Source organism: Chiloscyllium punctatum, chromosome 3, assembly GCF_047496795.1.
Source record: "Chiloscyllium punctatum isolate Juve2018m chromosome 3, sChiPun1.3, whole genome shotgun sequence".
NCBI lineage: Eukaryota > Metazoa > Chordata > Chondrichthyes > Orectolobiformes > Hemiscylliidae > Chiloscyllium > Chiloscyllium punctatum.
In genome coordinates this window covers 121,882,910-121,901,921 of record NC_092741.1, presented here as the reverse complement: position 1 = coordinate 121,901,921, position 19,012 = coordinate 121,882,910, and the positions used below count along the sequence as shown (strand labels likewise).

At 42.8% G+C, this 19,012-nt stretch overlaps 1 protein-coding gene across 5 annotated transcripts in view; it reads left to right on the top strand.

Moving 5' to 3' along the window:
* Window positions 1–2,950: 2,950 nt before the first annotated feature.
* Window positions 2,951–19,012, top strand: part of extl3 (exostosin-like glycosyltransferase 3) — a 71,643-nt gene continuing 55,581 nt past the window's right edge. For 3 of the 5 annotated variants that reach the window (XM_072559884.1, XM_072559904.1, XM_072559893.1), the window contains exon 1: window positions 2,951–3,133. The gene's annotated coding sequence lies outside the window, so the exon portion shown is untranslated. Of the gene's footprint in view, window positions 3,134–6,518; window positions 6,616–19,012 lie in introns of all 5 variants that reach the window. The other 2 variants (XM_072559913.1, XM_072559920.1) reach the window with 2 other exon arrangements.

Sequence of the window (19,012 nt, the reverse complement as noted above, 5' to 3'; positions counted from 1 at the left end):
GTGACTATTCCTGGCAGCGAGGGCCTACAGGTTAAGGCCTCCCTGTACATGGACGACGTTGCCGTTTTCTGCTTGGATCCACTGTCCGTGTACAGACACATGTGCATATGTGCCAAGTTCGAACGGGCCTGGGGGGCTAAGAGTAAGACTATGCTCTTTGGGAACTGAGCTGACCAATCCTCCATGCCCTTCAGCGTCAGGACTGACCACCTGAAGGTGCTGGGTATTTGGTTCGGTGGGGCTGGGGTGTGCGCCAAGACTTGGGAGGAACAGATCAGAAAAGGGAGGCAGAAACTAGGCAGATGGGAGCAAAGCTCTCCATCGGGGGTAAAAAACTGGTCATCAGGTGTGAGATACTATCAGTGTTGTTATATGTGACACAGGTCTGGCCTATTCCCAGAACCTGTGCCGCTCCATTCACCCGGGCCATCTTCCACTTTATGTGGAGATCAAAGATGGATCGGGTCCGAAGGGATACCCTGTATAAAGATCTGGGCAACGGGGGGAAATACACGCCCAATGCCACCCTCACCCTGATGGCCACCTTTGTGTGTGGCTGCATCAAGCTGTGCGTGGATCCCCGGTACGCAAACACCAAGTGTCACTATGTATTGAGGTTCTACCTGTCCCCGGTGTTGCGAAGGATGGGCCTGGCCTTAATGTCGTGGAACGCTCCATAGCTCCTTGAAAGTGGAGTCGCAGGTAGATAGGATAGTGAAGAAAGCGTTTGGTATGCTTTCTTTAATTGGTCAGAGTACTGAGTACAGGAGTTGGGAGGTCATGTTGCAGCGGTACAGGACATTGGTTAGGCCACTGTTGGAATATTGCGTGCAATTCTGGTCTCCTTCCTATCAGAAAGATGTTGTGAAACTTGAAAGGGTTCAGAAAAGATTTACAAGGACGTTGCCAGGGTTGGAGGATTTGAGCTATAGGGAAAGGCTGAACAGGCTGGAGTTGTTTCCCCTGGAGCGTCAGAGGCTGACGGGTGACCTTATAGAGGTTTACAAAATTATGAGGGGCACGGATAGGATAAATAGACAAAGTATTTTCTCTGGGGTCGGGGAGTCCAGAACTAGAGGGCATAGGTTTAGGGTGAGAGGGGAAAGATATAAAAGAGACCTAAGGGGGCAACTTTTTCATGCAGAGAGTGGTACGTGTATGGAATGAGCTGCCAGAGGATGTGGTGGAGGCTGGTACAATTGCAACATTTAAGAGGCATTTGGATGTGTATATGAATAGGAAGAGTTTGGAGGGATATGGGCCAAGTGCTTAGGGGCGGCACGGTGGCACAGTGGTTAGGACTGCTGCCTCACAGCGCCTAAGACCCGGGTTCAATTTTCGCCTCAGGCGACCGACTGTGTGGAGTTTGCACGTTCTCCCCGTGTCTGCGTGGGTTTCCTCCGGGTGCTCCGGTTTCCTCCCACAATCCAAAGATGTGCAGGTCAGGTGAATTGGCCATGCTAAATTGCCCGTAGTGTTAGGTAATGGGTAAATGTAGGGTTATGGGTGGGATTGCATTTCGGCGGGTCGGTGTGAACTTGTTGGGCCGAAGGGCCTGTTTCTGCACTATAATGTAATCTAATCTAATGCTGGCAGGTGGGACTAGATTGGGTTGGGATATCTGGTCGGCATGGACAGGTTGGACCGAAGGGTCTGTTTCCATGCTGTATGACTCTATGACTTGTCCTTCATGGAGAAATTTATGAAGAAAATCACCTTTGACCACAAGTCCATCAGGAAGTGGTCAGCACGTACTGTCCTTGAGACCCTTAAGGAAAAGGAGTGGGTGGATCCTATTGAGCGGTCCCCTGGGCAGACTGTCAAAGTCATTTGGCAGAATGCCTCATCATCAGAACTTCTCAACAAGCACCAAGACATGGCTTGGCTGGTGGTGAGAAGGGCTCTGCCGGTGAGATCATTTATGCACGCCCGGACTCTCTGCCCCACCGCACGCTGCCCACGAAGCAGCTGTGGAGCGGACGAGACAGTCACACACCTCCTTCTGGAATGTGCCTATGCGAAGGAAGTCTGGAGAGGAATGCAATGGTGTATGTCAAGGTTCACCCCGAGCAGCTCCGTGACGCGGGAATCTGTGCTCTCGGGATGCACACCAAGACGAACATCAACTGTGCCTGGAGGATCATCAACTCGGTGAAAGACATCCTTTGGTCTGTCTGAAACCTGTTGATCTTCCAGGTGAAGGAGCTGACCCCGACTGAATGTTGCGGACTGGCACATTCCAAGGTCCAGGACTACGTGCTGAGGGATGTGCTGAAACTTGGGGCAGCTGCTGCCAAGATGCCGTGGGGAAAGACTACCGTGTAAGGTTTTTAGATTAGATTACTTAGATTAGATTACTTACAGTGTGGAAACAGGCCCTTCGGCCCAACAAGTCCACACCGCCCCGCCGAAGCGCAACCCACCCATACATTTACCCCTTACCTAACACTACGGGCAATTTAGCATGGCCAATTCACTTGACCTGCACATCTTTGGACTGCCTGCTTAAGAAGAACAGGGGGCCCACCCAGTAATTGGGCTCCACTGACGCCTCAGCAGAATATCTGGATAGTCAATGTACAGATTTGTACATATAAATGATTAATTCCGATCCCTGTATGTAAAGAAATGGAATGTATATGTATGTATGGCATCACCTGTTGTATAGATATGAAAATAATTCGATGAATAAAGTATATTTTTGAAATTAAAAAAACTTGGTTGGCATAGACGAGTAGGACCGAAGGGTCTGTTGCCGTGCTCATTCACTCGATGAATGGTCTGCTTGTTCTCTGCAACCCGTAATGTCCTGAAACAACTGATAGCCCATGAGTTGAAGCCAAATGTAACGGCCGGTGAGCGGTGTATTTTGAAGCTTGTTATTGTGAATGTTGCCAGCAGGAGGCGGGCGGCTGCTGTGAGTCGGATGGGGGCCGGTTCCCACAATGCTGCTGCGCCCTGTTTGGAGAGCAGCTTGTACTATGCGGCGGGGCTGAAAGCGAGCCCTGCAGGTAGTGGTTTTTTTTCCTTAAATGAATGTTTTTATTTTTTTAAAAAAAGACGCGGCTTCAATTTTGCATTTGCAGAAGATTATATCTTTGTAAACAAAGGCATAGAGCGCACCCCGGATCATGTAAGTCATTTTGGTTTTCTGTATCTAAGAGATTTATTTTTTTGTGTTGCTGAAGCCAGGCTTGTGTGTTGGAGAGACATAGAGCATACACGGGCCTGTGTAGCTGCTGCGAGCACAGCGGCTGGAAGTCGCTATTTCGGATTCCTTTTACGGCAACATGTCTGATACAGTGTTGCACCGAGACTTGTCGTTTCTCCATTGCCTGGAAAATGCCCCCTTCTGCTCTTGTCTTGCCCTAGCGGCTAGGGGCCTGGACAGTTCTCGGCTCCAGTAAGCTTACAGTCCGTTCCCCCTCCCCCGTCTAGGTTTATACTGCAACATCAGTTCAGGGGAATTCAGTTCTTGGATTGTTTTCCAGAATCACTTCGCGTTAGTGCATTTTTTTTTTCAAAATGCAAGTTGGAAGTTTCAGACCGCAGGCGACACCCGATTCATCGACTGTTGGTTTGCTCTGGCTGTGTACATGATCCGCTTCAGGATTGGAGTTTCCTGTGGTGATAGAGTCGATGCAGCCAACTGAAAGTGGATTGCTCAGTTTACCTTAACCCCCACCCATCCTTTCAAGAAAACACTAACTAGCCTCAGCCAGAAGTTACTAGGAACTTGCTGGCTTTTGTTTTGTTTGGCTGTTGAGGTCATTGCTGATCACCCAATGCAGCCGATCGAGTGGAAAATAAATATTTTGCTCAAATGTCAGATCTTGGATCAGCGAATTGAACGAACGGGATTTCTTGCACCCATCAGTGACAGCGTAGTGGATAATGCTTAAGTATATTTTTGTCAGAAGACGCCACACTGCACAGTGAAAAGTTCTCATTCCCAGGTTTGCATTTTTAAAAAAAAGTGGGGTACAGGAGAGGATGCAAGAAAGTTAAAACCTCCTAGTTTTGGTGGCAAATTGAAACAACTGATCAGATTTATAGGTGACCTGACAGAGGTCTTTAGAATCTTGGACGAGTTTAATTTACTATAGATTTTGAGAAGACCACTTTACTTCTGTGTAAGACCCAAAACAGGAACCTTCAATATAAGGTAGTCTTTAAACCAACGAAGGAATTCAGGAGAAATGTGTTAATTAGCCTAGAATGTGAAACCTGCGCAAGATGTGGTTGAGGCAGGTCATGTACAAGTCTTACAGTGAAATCGATAAAATGTCTCTCACTATGTTATTAAGCAAAACTATGCTGGAGGGAGTAATGTATTAGCATGGATTGTGGGTTGGTTAACATACAGAAGACAGGCATAGTGGTGCAATGGTTAGCATTGTTGCCCCACAGATTTGATTCCAGCCTTGGGTGACTGTGCAATTTTCTGTTCTCCCTGTGTCTACGTGGGTTTCCGTTAGATGCTCTGGCTTCCTACCATAGGAGAAAGTGAGGACTGCAGATGCTGGAGATCAGAGCTGAAAAATATGTTGCTGGAAAAGCGCAGCAGATCAGGCAACATCCAAGGAGCAGAAGAATCGACGTTTCGGGCATAAGCCCTTCTTCAGCATGGGCTTCAGCAGAAGGGCTTATGCCCGAAACGTCAATTCTCCTGCTCCTTGGATGCTGCCTGACCTGCTGCGCTTTTTCAGCTTCCTACCACAGTCCAAGAGATGTGCAGGTTAAGTGGATTGGCTATGTTGAATTGCCCTGTTGTGTCCAGGGATGCATAGACTGGGTGAGATGCTTTTTGGAGGGTTAGAGCAGACTCAATGGGGCGACACGGTGGCTCAGCAGTTAGCACTGTTGCCTCACACCGCCAAGGACCTGGGTTCGATTCACACCTTGGGCAACTGTCTGTGTGGAGTTTGCACATTCTCCCCATGTCTGCATGGGTTTCCTCCGGGTGCTCTGGTTTCCTCCCACAATCCAAAGATGTGCAGGTTAGGTGAATTGGCCATGCTAAATTGCCCATTGTGTTAGGTGCATTAGTCAGGGGCAAATACAGGGTATGATCTGGGTGGGTTGCTCTTCTCAGGGTCGGTGTAGACTTGTTAGGCCGAAGGGCCTGTTTCCATACTGTAGGGAATCTAATCTATTCTGAAAATGTGCTGAATGGCTTTTATCTGCACTGTTGACATTCTAAGACAGAATTAGAATTAATGGGTATTTTTCACATGAGAAAGATGTAACTAGTGGAGTGCCCCAAAGAACATTCCAAGTGTCTCCATTGTTTACTACCTATAGCAATGTGTTGAGGGGTAAAATTGTTGTGAAAATTGGTGAGTGGGGATGTTGTGATGCAGACCTAAGAAATCTATAAGGAGATAGGGATAGGTTCAGAAAATGGGCCAAATCTTGGTGTGTAATACTGGATAGTGAATTACCTCATTTGGTAGAAAGAGTCACCAAGCAGGCTTCCATTTAAACTGCGAGGGACTCCCAAAAAAATAGTGAAGCATTCTGAGACCTGGGTGTTTGTGTACATGAACACAAAAAGGTAAGCATGCAAATGCAGCATGTAATTAAGAAATGAAAGGGAATTTTGGCTTTAAATGCAAGGGACTAGAGTTTACACACAGGAAAGACACTTTATAAGAATCCAGGGTATTGCTGAGGTCTCACCTGAGTACTATGTGCTGTTTGATCCCAGTATTTTAAAAAAAGGATATATTGGCACTGGAGGCAGAAATTCACGAGCCTGATTTCTGAGATGAAGGGGGATGACTGAGGAAGAATGGCTAAATAGGTCTTCGTTCACTAGAGTTTAGAAAAATGATGCGTAATCTGATTGAAACAAACAAGATTCTGAGAGGACTTTACGGAGTATATCTTGAGATATTTCCACTAATGAGGCAATCTCAAGCTAGGGAATATAATTATGGAATAAAGGGACACTGACATGAATAGGAATTTATTCTGCAAGTAGTGAATGTCTAGGGTTTTCTATCCCAAAGAATTGTGGAGGCAAAATCACTGGAAGTATTTAAAGAAGAGGTTTTGAGATATCAAGGAGTTGGAAGTTTTGAACAACTGGCATGAAAGAGGGATCGAGGTCTGAGGCAGATCAGCCATGATCTTAAAATGGTGGGCAGGCTTGAAGGGGTGAATGGCCTATTCCTGCATCAATTTCTTTTCTTATCTAGATAAGCATAATGGAGGAAGGAATAGAAGGATGCTGATAGAGTGAGGTGAGAGACAACATTCCACATTCTAACCACTCACTGCGTAAAAACTGTTTTCCTCATGTTGTAGTTGCATTGATCTTTACTATAGAAGAAAGCTGTACACCAGGTAATGGAAGGGATGTAGGAACTCAAAAAAAATCACAATCATCAGAGATTGTTACTGAGTAGATTAGCTGGGATCTTGTCAGCCCCAGGTCCAATGATGGACACTAGCTTAGGGTCTTAAAAGAAATGGCTAGTGGGGTCATTGTTGCATTGTTTTTAATTTTCCAGAAATTCCTACATTTGCGGAATGTCCATTAGATTGGAGAATAGTGAATGTAACTTCTTTATTCCAAAAGGGGGAGAAATGGAAAGCTGAAAACTCCAGGTCAGTTTGCTTAACATCTATCATTGGGAAGATGTTAAAATCCTTTATGCAGAATTTCCTTATTAAAGAATTTATAACAGGGCACTTAGAGAAGTTAAAGATAATAGACAGGATCACATGGCATGGATAGAAGATTAACTGACTAGCAGGAAATGGAAAATAGGCACAAATGAGTCATTTTCTGGTTGGCAAGATTTAATGAAGGGTAAGCCACAGGGAAGCACTTGAGCCTCAAGTTTTCATAACTTGTATAAGTGACAAGGATGAAGGGAAGGAAGTATTGTAGCTAAATTTACTGATAATACAGATAAGTTGTGAGAGGTCATGAAGAGGCTACAATAGCAAATGATTAGTTTAAATAATTTGACACATTTGAAAAATAGAGTATAATGTGAAACTGGCCAATTGGAAGGAAAAATGAAAATGTTTATAATCTCATTGTGAGATTGCAGAGCTCTGAAGTACAGAGGGATCTACATGTTGTAGTGCATACGTCACCAAAGGTTAGTATGCAGATCCACTAAGTAACTGGAAAAGCTAATAGATTAGATTACATTACATTACATTACAGTGTGGAAACAGGCCATTCGGCCCAACAATTCCACACCGACGCGCAACCCACCCATACCCCTACATTTACCCCTTACCTAACACTACGGGCAATTTAGCATGGCGAATTCACCTGGCCTGCACATCTTTGGACTGTGGGAGGAAACCGGAGCACCCGGAGGAAACCCACGCAGACACGGGGAGAATGTGCAAACTCCACACAGTCAGTCGCCTGAGGCAGGAATTGAACCCGGGTCTCTGGCGCTGTGAGGTAGCAGTGCTAACCACTGTGCCATATTGTTTGTTACTATAGGAATTCTATGAAAAGGTAACAGGATTATATTTCTGTTATACATGGCAATGGTGAGATCACATCCGGAGTACATACACAGTATTGATCTCCTTATTTAAGGAAGGATGTAAATACGTTTGAAGCAATTCAGACAAGATACACTAAATAATATCTGGAATGGGCAGGTTATCTGGGTGGGAAAATTTAGACAGCCTTGGTTTATATCCACTGGAGTTTACAATAATAATTGGTAACTTAGAGTCATGGAGATGTACATCATGGAAACAGACCCTTCGGTCCGACTCATCTATGCTGACCATATATCTTAAACTGATCAATCCCATTTGCCAGCACTTGTACTCCCCTACCCCAACGAAAAGACCTTGTCAATTTACCCTATCCAGCACCTTCATGGTTTTATAAACCTCTATAAGGTCACTCCCTCAGCCTCCATCACTGCATGGAAAACCGTCCCAGTGTATTTGGCATCTCTATAGCTCAAACCTCTAACCCTGGCAACACCCTTGTAAATCTTTTCTGAACCCTTGCAAGTTTCACATCATCCTTCCAGTAAATGGGAGATCAGAATTGCACACAGTATTCCAAAAGTGGCCTAACCAATGTCCTGTACAGCCGCAACATGACCTCCCAAATCCTATACTTGATACTCTGACCAATAAACAAAAGCGTAACAAATGCCACCTTCACTATCCTATCTACCTGCGGCTCCACTTTTAAGGAACTATGAACCTGCACTCCAAGGTCTCTTTGTTCGACGACACTCCCCGGGACCTTACCATTAAGTGTGTAAGTCCTGTCCTGATTTGCCTTTCCAAAATGCAGCATCTCACATTTATTTAAATTAAACTTCATCTGCCACTCCTCAGCCCATTGACCCATCTGATCAAGATCCTGTTGGACTCTGAGGTAACCATCTTTGCTGTCCACTACACTTACAATTTTGGTGTCATCTGCAAACTTACCAACTAAATCTCCTATGTGCTTATCCAAATCACCTATATAAATGATGAAACACAGTGGACCCAGCACCGATCCTTGTGGCACACAACTGGTCACAGGCCTCCAGTCTGAAAAGCAACCCTCCACCACCACTCTCTGTCTTCTACCTTCGAGCCACTTCTGCATCCATATAGCTAGTTCTCCCTGTATTCCATAAGACCTACACTTGCTAACCAGTCTCCCACAAGGAACCTTTTCAAACACCTTATTGAAATCTTCATATGGATGCGTCCACTGCTCATCCCTCGTCAACCGTCTTCATTACTTTTTCAAAAAACTCAATTTGGTGAGACATGATTTCCCACGTACAAAACTATGTTGACTATCCCTAATCAGTCCTTGCCTTTCCAAATACATGAAATCCTGAGGGACAGGATTTACTTTCAACAACTTGCCAACCATTGATGTCAGGCTCATCGGTCTATAGTCCACTGGCATTTCCTTACCACCTTTCTTAAATAGTGGCACCATGTTAGCCAACCTCCAGTCTTCTAGCACCTCATCCCTGTTACTTTTGTTGACCTAAATAACTCAGTAAGGGGCCCAGCAAACACTTCCCACAGAGTTCCAGGGTACGATTGATCCGGTCCTGGGGATTTATCCACCTTTATGCGTTTAAGACGTCTAGCAGCACCATCTGTGTAATATGCACGTTTTTTCAAGATGTCACCATCTATTTCTCCACATTCTATATCTTCCATGTTCTTCTCCACTGTGAACACTGATGCAAAATACTTATTTTGTATCTCTCCCCATCTCCTGCATAAGCTGCCTTGCTGATCTTTGAGGGGCCCTATTCTCTCTCCAGTTACCCTTTTGACCTTAATGTATTTTTAAAATCCCTTCAGATTCTTAACCCTATTTGCTAGAGTTATCTTATATCCCCTTTTTGCCCTTCTGATTTAACTCTTAAGTATACTCTGCCTTTATACTCTTCTAAGGATTTACTCAGCCTCTACTCTCTATACCTAACATATGCTTCCTTTTTCTTGGCCAAAACTTCAATTTCTCTCGTCATTCAGCATTCCCTCCACCTACCAGCCTTGCCTTTTACCCAAGCAGAAATATACTGTCTTTGGACTCTTGTTATCTCATTTCTGAAGGCTTCCCATTTTCCAGACGTCCCTTTACCTGCGAACATGCGCCCATGATCAACCTTTGAAAGTTCTTGCCTAATACCATCAAAATTGGCCTTCCTCCAATTTAGAATTTTAACTTTTAGATCTGGTCTATTGTTTTCCATCGTTATTTTAAAGCTAATAGAATTATGGTTGCTTGCTCCAAAGTGCTCCCCCACTGACACTTCAATCCACTTGCCTGCCTTATTTCCCAGGAGTAGGTCAAATTTTGCACATTCTCTATTAGGTATATCCACATACTGAATCTGAAATTTTTCTTGTATACACCTTACAAATTCCTCTCCATCTAAACCCTCAACACTATGGCAGTCCCAGTCTATGTTTGGAAAGTTGAAATCACCTACCATATTGAAGCATGCAACATTCTGAAATGTCGTGACAGGTGCACGTGGAAAGGATATTTCCTCCTGTTAGACAATCTAGAATTGGGAATCTCTTCCTCAAAAAATGGTGGAAGCAGTTTCCTAGAGTATTTTTAAGGAAGTGGTAAATAGATTCTTAATGAACAATGGGAAAAAGGTTATTGAGCATAGGCAGGAAAGTGAAGTAATCTGATCAGCCCAGGCCTTATTAAACAGTGGAACAGAATTGAGAGGTTGTACGGCCTACTCTTGCATCTAATTTGTATGTTAGTAGTTTTAGTATTTTCCAGTCTCCCTAAATGAGTGTCTCCAGGTTCTTGACCCTCCCATCAATGGGACCTGTTTCTCTCCATCTATTCTGTCCAGACCTTTTATAGTTTAGAGCACCTCTATCAAATTCCTTCTCAGCTTGATCTTTTCTCCTTTAAGAAGAACAACCTCATTCTCCAATCTTCAATGTAGCTAAATCTCTCATGCTTGGAAGCATTGTCATAAGTTTTTACTACACCCTCTCTTCACTTCCTTGGTAAAGTGTACTGTCCAGAATTGGACACAATACTACAATTGAATTGATGCCAAACAAGTGCTAACATTTTTTTATGGCATCCTTGTTTTTATACTGTGTCTCCATTTATAAAGCCCAGGATCACATACGCTCTTTTTTCCACTTTCTGATCATGCCCTACAATCTTCAATAATTGCATACTTATAGCTCAGATTTCTCTTCCTGCATCCACTTTAGAATTATATTCTTTATGTTGTTAAAGAATCATTACGGTTCAGAGGGAGGCCACTTGGCCCACTGTGTCTGCATTGGTCTTCTGAGCATTTTGATTTAGTATTGGTCTCCTGCCTTTCCCTCACCTTGACTTACATTTTGACAAGAAATAAAATCACTTCTCAGTTCTCTATCAAATTTCATTTACCAATCCTACCAGCCTTTCAATATCCGCTTGAAGCCTGCAACTGTCTTTTTATGGTTTAAAATGTATTCAAATTTTATATTATTTGCAAATTTTGGAATTGTAATCTGTACAACTGAGTTTAGATCACTAATATTTAAGAAAAGCAGGTGCGAATGGGGAAGCTCCACTAAAAACCTTCTTCTATCCTGACAAACATCACTTCACCACTACTGTCTGTTTCCTGCCTGTTTGCCAACTTTGTATCCATGTTGCTCTTCAAAATGGTGAGTTAGGATCTCACACATCCAAGTGAGAGGACTGAACAGGGCTCAGCCTTGTCTTCAGAAAGTGGCACTTCGGGCAGGACAACTTTTCCCTTATTTGGTGTGTCAGCTTGGAATTTGATATTGAATTTGATTTATTGTAGTCACATGCAACTAAGTACAGTGAAAAGCTTTTTTTGTGAGCAGTACAGACAGATCATAGCAAGCAAGAACATACCGATTATAAGGTTTTTAGACAGTGAGGCATATAGGTTACACTACACAGGAGGTGTGGGAAGCAAGATCGACATTAATAAGATCAATATTATTTGAAGTTAGAGAGTCCATTCATTGACATCTCTGTCTCAGTGAAGTGTTGTTAGGAAATGTTGCAGCCAATTTGAGTATAGCAAGCTTGCAGAAATACCAATATTTTAACATCAGATAATCTGTTTGACTGATGTTAGTTGAGGGATAAATATTGACCATGGCAGTAGGAAGAGCCCTCTTGCTGCTCTTTGAAATAATGCCTTGGGATCTTTTATATCCAACGGAGAACAGATGGGTCATCAGAATGATGACGACTCCAACAATACAGCACTCCTTCATTACTGGCTTGTGTGCTAAAATCTCTGGAATGGGAAATGTACACACAACTTATTGACAGTTGAGAATATTACCACTGAGGCACGATTGACATTGTGAGGACTGCAGATGCTGGAGATTAGAGTCGAGAGTGTGGTCCTGGAAAAGCACAGCAGGTCAGGCAGCTTCTGAGGAAGAGGAGAATTGACGTTTCAGGTAAAAGCCCTTCATCAGGAATGAGGCTGTGAGCTGAGGGGGTGGTGAAATAAATGGGAGGGGGGGGGGGTGGAGTTGGGGGGGGGGGAAGGTAGCTGAGAGTACGCTAGGGGGTAGACGAAGGTGGGGGTAATGGTGATAGGTCAAAGAGAAGGGTGGAGCAGATAGGTGGGAAGGAAGATGGACAGGTCATGAGGACGGTGCCGAGTTGGAAGGTTGGAACTGGGATAAGGGGAAATGAGGAAACTGGTGAAATTCACATTGATGCCGTGGGATTGTTTACAAGAGGTTCTGACTGATCCTATGACCTTTCCAAGTGGTTTATAATTGTATGTGGCTTTGATGTTTGCATACGTCCAATGACCAACTGCAATACACGTGGCCTATCCTCCATATTCAGTTTTTATCTTGTTTTTCTTTCTAGCATTAGCAAGTATTGTTGCTTACTCCTGATCAGGATTGGTGATTGAAAATTGATGACATGGATTCAAACTAAAATTCAATAGTATAATGTAATTTTGAATTTCCTTCCTCTTTTTGAGGGTAAGGTAGACTTGTAAAATATTAATTTTGGGGAAACTATGATTCCAATGGATATTATTGGATAAGTATGAGACTGCATTTTGGCTTGATAGATCTTTTCTTTTGTTGGTTTTAATGAGGCAGTCTTTCACTGAAACACTGCAGATTTGGGTTTAACAAAACAAGTTTATTATGCAAAATAAACGAAGATAATACAGCATAAATCAAACTATTTACATATAACACAAAATTTCAGAGCATACAGTAAAATACAATCCCATTAATCTCAACCGCTACTTTTTAATACTTGCACAAGAGAGAAATCCACAAACCAACAGCCATTCTCAGACAACAACTCACCAGGACGAAGCATGAGCAAAACCAATGTAGTGTACAAAGTCCCATGCAAGGACTGCACAAAACACTACATCGGACAAACAGGAAGACAGCTAACGATCCGCATCCATGAATAGCAACTAGCCACGAAACGAGACAACCCGCTCTCCTTAGTAGCCACACACGCAGATGACAAGCAACATGAGTTTGACTGGAACAACACTACTATTATAGGACAAGCCAAACAGAGAACAGCCAGGGAATTCCTAGAGGCATGGCACTCATCCACAGATTCAATCAATAAGCACATCGATCTGGACCCAATATACTGACCACTGCAACGGATAGCTGGGACTGACAACTGGAAGCGGCAGATTCAAACCACGACAAATGCCAGAGGAAAGATCACAGAAGCGCTTCACGGGAGGCTCCCAAGCACTGAGGATGTCACCTAGACAGGGGACGAAACGTCTGCAACACAAATTCCCAGCTCGGCGAACAGAACCACAACAGAATTCCATTCTCTTATCACAATTTAAAGCTTAGTTAACTGTCCTCAGTTCCAATCTTGATATTCTGATGGCCTCTTCCTTGAGACTTCATATAAAAAGTTTAGATTTTCTCAACTTCAGATAACTCTTAATTTTAAACAAACACTGCTGGTCTTGAATTTTAAAACTCAATGCTTTACATGGAAGTAACCTATTTTTTAACCATCGTAAACTACTTCCCTTTCTCAGGCGCAACAATATTACATATCCAGCTTCAGCCAAAACTTCTGTAAACCATCAAATTAAAACCCAAAAGCTTTCTCAAAGCAGTGGTGTTTTCCCAATCAAAAAATCTGTAGAATCCTGTAAACCAAAAGCGTAATGCACAACATTGTTTGTTTTGTTCGTTCATAAACTCTCCCAATGAAGAAAAATCACACTCGGAACTGTATATGATACTGTTTCCAAAAGAAACCACCGTGACTACAGAAACACAAGTTATTCATAAACCACTTCAGATTCAGACCAAAATACATATGCTACTAATTCAAATTCAAACTGTAAGATAAATGATGTTAAAATATTTGTATAAATCACACATCTTACATCACCATATTAATATTGTGTGATATCCTGTCAAATTATTGCCCACTCTTATTCCATGGACTCCCATTGTCAACATGATAAAGGTGCATCCACAATTTAGAGGTTGCAGGACTTTGGTGATGGAGGAACAGTGAAATGTTTCCAAGTCAATATGGTGAGTGATTTATTGAGTATTTGGAAGTTGTGAAATTCCGATTCTACTTCTGCTTTAGGTGGCGGAGATTGTGGGTTTGGGCAATCTGTTTGTTAGATGCCATATTATGCTGTTCTTTTTTTTATTATGATGATATGGCAGTGGTGTGTTTTGGATCATATGGATGGGTAAATTTGTGGCAACATGCATGGTCTGGCATCACTATTCATAGCTACAGACTGCAGAGGTTGCAACTTCCTTTCCATCATATCTTGCAAAATGTCCAGACTACAGAGGAGGAAGTGCTGGATGTCTTGAAACGGATAAAGGTGGATAAATCTCCAGGACCTGATCAGGTGTACCCTAGAACTCTGTGGGAAGCTAGAGAAGTGATTGCTGGGCCTCTTGCTGAGATATTTGTATCATCGATAGTCACAGGTGAGGTGCTGGAAGACTGGAAGTTGGCAAACGTGTGCCACTGTTTAAGAAGGGTTGTAAAGTCAAACCAGGGTACTACAGACCAGTGAGCCTGACGTCGGTGGTGGGCAAGCTGTTGGAGGGAATCCTGAGGGTCAGGATGTACATGTATTTGAAAAGGCAAAGACTGATTAGAGATAGTCAACATGGCTGTGTGTGTGGGAAATCATATCTCACAAACTTGATTGAGTTTTTTGAGGAAGTAACAAAGAGGATTGATGAGGGCAGAGCGATAGATGTGATCTATATGGACTTCAGTAAGGCATTCGACAAGGTTACCCATGGGAGACTGATTAGCAAGGTTAGATCTCACGGAATACAGGGAGAACTAGCCATTTGGATACAGAACTAACTCAAAGGTAGAAGACAGAGGGTGGTGGTGGAGGGTTGTTTTTCAGACTGGAGATCTGTGACCACTGGAGTGCCACAAGGATCTGTGCTGGGTCCTCTACGTTTTGTCATTTACGTAAATGATTTGGATGCGAGCATAAGGGGTACAGTTAAGAAATTTGCAGATGACACCAAAATTGGAGGTGTAGTGGACAGCCAAGAGGGTTACCTTAGATTACAAGAGGATCTTTACCAGGTGGGCCAATGGGCTGGGAAGTGGCAGATGGAGTTTAATTCAGATAAATGCGAGGTGCTGCATTTTGGGAAAGCAAATCTTAGCAGGACTTATACACTTAATGGTAAGGTCCTCGGGAGTGTTGCTGAACAAAGAGACCTTGGAGTGCAGGTTCATAGCTCCTTGAAAGTGGAGTTGTAGGTAGATAAGATAGTGAAGAAGGTGTTTGGTATGCTTTCCTTTATTGGTCAGAGTATTGAGTACAGGAGTTGGGAGGTCATGATGCAGCTGTACAGGATATTAGTTAGGCCACTGTTGGAATATTGCGTGCAATTCTGGTCTCCTTCCTATCAGAAAGATGTTGTGAAATTTGAAAGGGTTCAGAAAAGATTTATAAGGATGTTGCCAGGGTTGGAGGATTTGAGCTATAGGGAGAGGCTGAACAGGCTGGGGCTGTTTTCTCTGGAGTGTCGGAGTCTGAGGGGTGACCTTATGGAGGTTTACAAAATTATGGGGGACATGGATATGGTAAATAGGCAAAGTCTTTTCCCTGGGGTCGGGGAGTCCAGAACTAGAGGGCATAGATTTAGGGTGAGAGGGGAAAGATATAAAAGAGACCTACGGTGCAACGTTTTCACACAGAGGGTGGTACGGGTATGGAATGAGCTGCCAGAGGAATGTGGTGGGAGGCTGGTACAATTGCAACATTTAAGAGGCATTTGGATGGGTACATGAATAGGAAAGGTTTGGAGGGATATGGGTTGGGATATCTGGTCAGCATGGACGGGTTGGACCGAAGGGTCTGTTTCCATGCTGTACTTCTTTATGACGCTATGACTATATGACTTTGACCAGAAATCTCTCCAAATCTTACTGCCTGCCATTAGTCTGTAATAGAAGGATTTGCAGATTGATTGTTCCAACTATAAAGGTTGACTATCAATTTGTGGAGCTTCTGGCTTCTGCTATGTTGCAAGAATCCTGATTATGATGCAACATCACATAAATCATAAAATACCAGAAAATGTCATCATTCTCCTCTGGTTCTTGATAGCCACAACACTTTCATTTAACAGATTCTCCCACAAACTGTGTGGTTTCATGGTTGTGTCAGAGTACCTGAATCACCTCCAGACTGTTGCACGTAGTTAGCCACTGGCTGTTTACTGGTTTAATATTGAAACAGGAGAGCAGTGTGTCTTAAGATGAGGTAGTGGTACATAAAATTTCCCTCATGAGTACGCTGTTTGCTATTCTAGCATGTTTAAACTGATTTGTATAACCTGTGCTATTTTTAATTTTGCTGCATGTCTAGCTGTGTACTTCACAAATGTTTTAATGCCAAAATTTCACTTTATTGCTGAGCAAAAGAGGTTTCTCATTGCATTGCATGATTGCCACTTTCAATAACCTGTTAAGAGGTTTTGGGTAAGTCTAGTTCCAGGGGATTAAACACAAAACCATGACTGGGGCTGAATTTTCCCTCCTAAGTTGGGAGCACTTACTTCAGAACATTCCTGAAGGGGTTGACCTGACTTGGCAGAAAGTTCTACATTTTGTTTTGGGTAGTTGGGGGTGTTGGCAGGCAGTTGTGGGTATCAAGTCTGGTGCAGCTGGAAATAGTGTGGAGGCAACCACGTGGGCTACTGGAAATAGACTTGTGAAAGACCTATCTTGGTGATCCATGACATCATTCTGGCGGTAAAAGAAAGCACTAAATCAAAAAGCTGCCCTCTGGTCCTCAGACCTCAAACATCCTTATCTGCCACAAAGTCCTCATGCTTTGACCATACCAACTCAGACCACATTATTTTCTGCAACCAGTTCCATTGTTGCTCATATCACGAGGCCAATCCTGTCCATCTATTTAATATTCATGGTCCCTACTATCACCCATTCTAACCTATGCCCCTTTACCAATGCTTATAGCCCACTTTATGTCCTATGCCAACTTAGTGCCATTTCATGCCAACCTATGACGTTCCACTTGCCACCTTTGCCCTTACATCTTCAATGCAAATTCATCAAGCATGCATCATGGGCTAACTTTGAACCATGCTGAACTGGAATAAAATAAAATTCTAAGATTCTTTTTAATGACTCCCCATAAAACTATTTTGATAAAATAATTTAAATATGCAAAATTACTCCTAATGAAAGCATACATTTGTATACCTAGCCCCACATAAAAGACTTGGAGGTAGTATTTAATTGGGGACATAGAAGTGCACCCTCTCCCCAATATCGTATGGTGATGCGAGGTGGAATTAGTCACGCAACATTAATCCTATAATCCTAACACTCAAGCATATGTTCATGACTTCATGAAATTGCAAGCACTGATCATTTTCAACTGCAGTGTTTTTTTTTAAATCCAAGAGCTTGGGGATTTAAATGCCTTGACAGTTCTATTAAATTAATTTTTATATGCATTAATGTCTGCATTTAACACTGACCTGACCCATCCAAAAAGGATGCTTAGACTTCTCTCAAAGGGTACCCTATCTCTCCAAATTAACCTGGCAGTTTTGGCTTTATAAGCATATGAGATCCCAATGAGGGCTTTTGGAGCGCAGTGGTAGTGCTAGTGCCAGTGCCAGTGCCAGTGGTTGAATCCAAAAGGCTCGGGCTCAAGTCTTAACTGCTCCAGAGATGTGCCATAACCTATCAGTCTGTAGACAATAATAAAAGTATCTGAGAGATCCTGGAAGATCTTGAGAGGGTAGACTTGGTGAGACTTTTGACGTGAGGAGAATCTAAACTTGAAATTTAACACACAGGTGAGGTGATTTTTTTTCTCTCTGAGGATTGGATGTCTTTCGATCTCTTCCTCAAAAGGTGATGGATGCATGGTTTTTGAATATTTGTGAGCTAGAGGTGGATGGTTTCTTGGTAAGCAAAGCAATGAAAGATCATTGGAAGTAATGTGGCAGTTGCCTTCTTAAAACACAGTTACAAACTAAACCTGTTCCCTTAGCAAACATGTTGGAAGTTTTATTTGGAGGTTAAAATGCAGGGTTCCAGTACCATTATGCGGAAACTTACAGCGATATGAAAATCCGACCCTGACTTTCAGTGAAGTATTACAGGTGTGCTGTATTGTTGGAGATGTGCCTTTAAGATAAGAAGTTAAATTGATACGCCCCTCTGTCCCATCAGATAGAGGTAAAAGATCCCACAAGGACTGTTTTGTAGAAGAGCAGAGGAGATGTTCTTAGAATTGTGACTGATTCTCAACCTTTCAACAGCATGAACACAGTTTAACTGATTATTATCATTGCATTCTGGTTTTTGGCAACTTGCTGTAGGCAAATTGTATGCTGTGTTTCCTAATTACCGAGGTGTAATCACTGTTGTAATGCATCATTTTCTGATAATTGTTTTAAGTCACACTGAGGTTAAAGTAGATTACTGAAGTACAAAAATGCCTTTAATGACTTTAAAATATTCATGAAACTTTTTTATTTGTTCACTAAATGTGGGCATTGCTGGTAAGACAGTATTTAGTGCTTGTCCTCAACTGCCTTGGTGAAAGTGATGATGAGCTGCTTTTTGAACTACTACACTCTTAAGTACTGTAGGTGCTTGCATAATGCTATTAGGAAATGAGTTCCAGGATTTTTGTCCCAACAAGGAACAACAATATGTTTCCAAGTCAGGATGGTGAGTGGTTTGGAGGGGAATGTGCTGTTGGTGGTTTACCCATGTATCTGCTGCTCCTTGTCCTTCTAGATAGAACTGATCGATGTTAGCGAAGTGCTGTCTAAGGAGCCTTGGTGAATTTCTGCAGTACATCTTGTAGATAGTAGTACACACTGTTGATCTGAGCTTCAGTGGTGGAGGGAGTGGATGCTTGTGTATGTGGTGCCAATCAAGTGGACTGCTTTGTCCGGATGGTGTTGAGTTTCTTAGTGTTATTGGAACTACACTAATCCA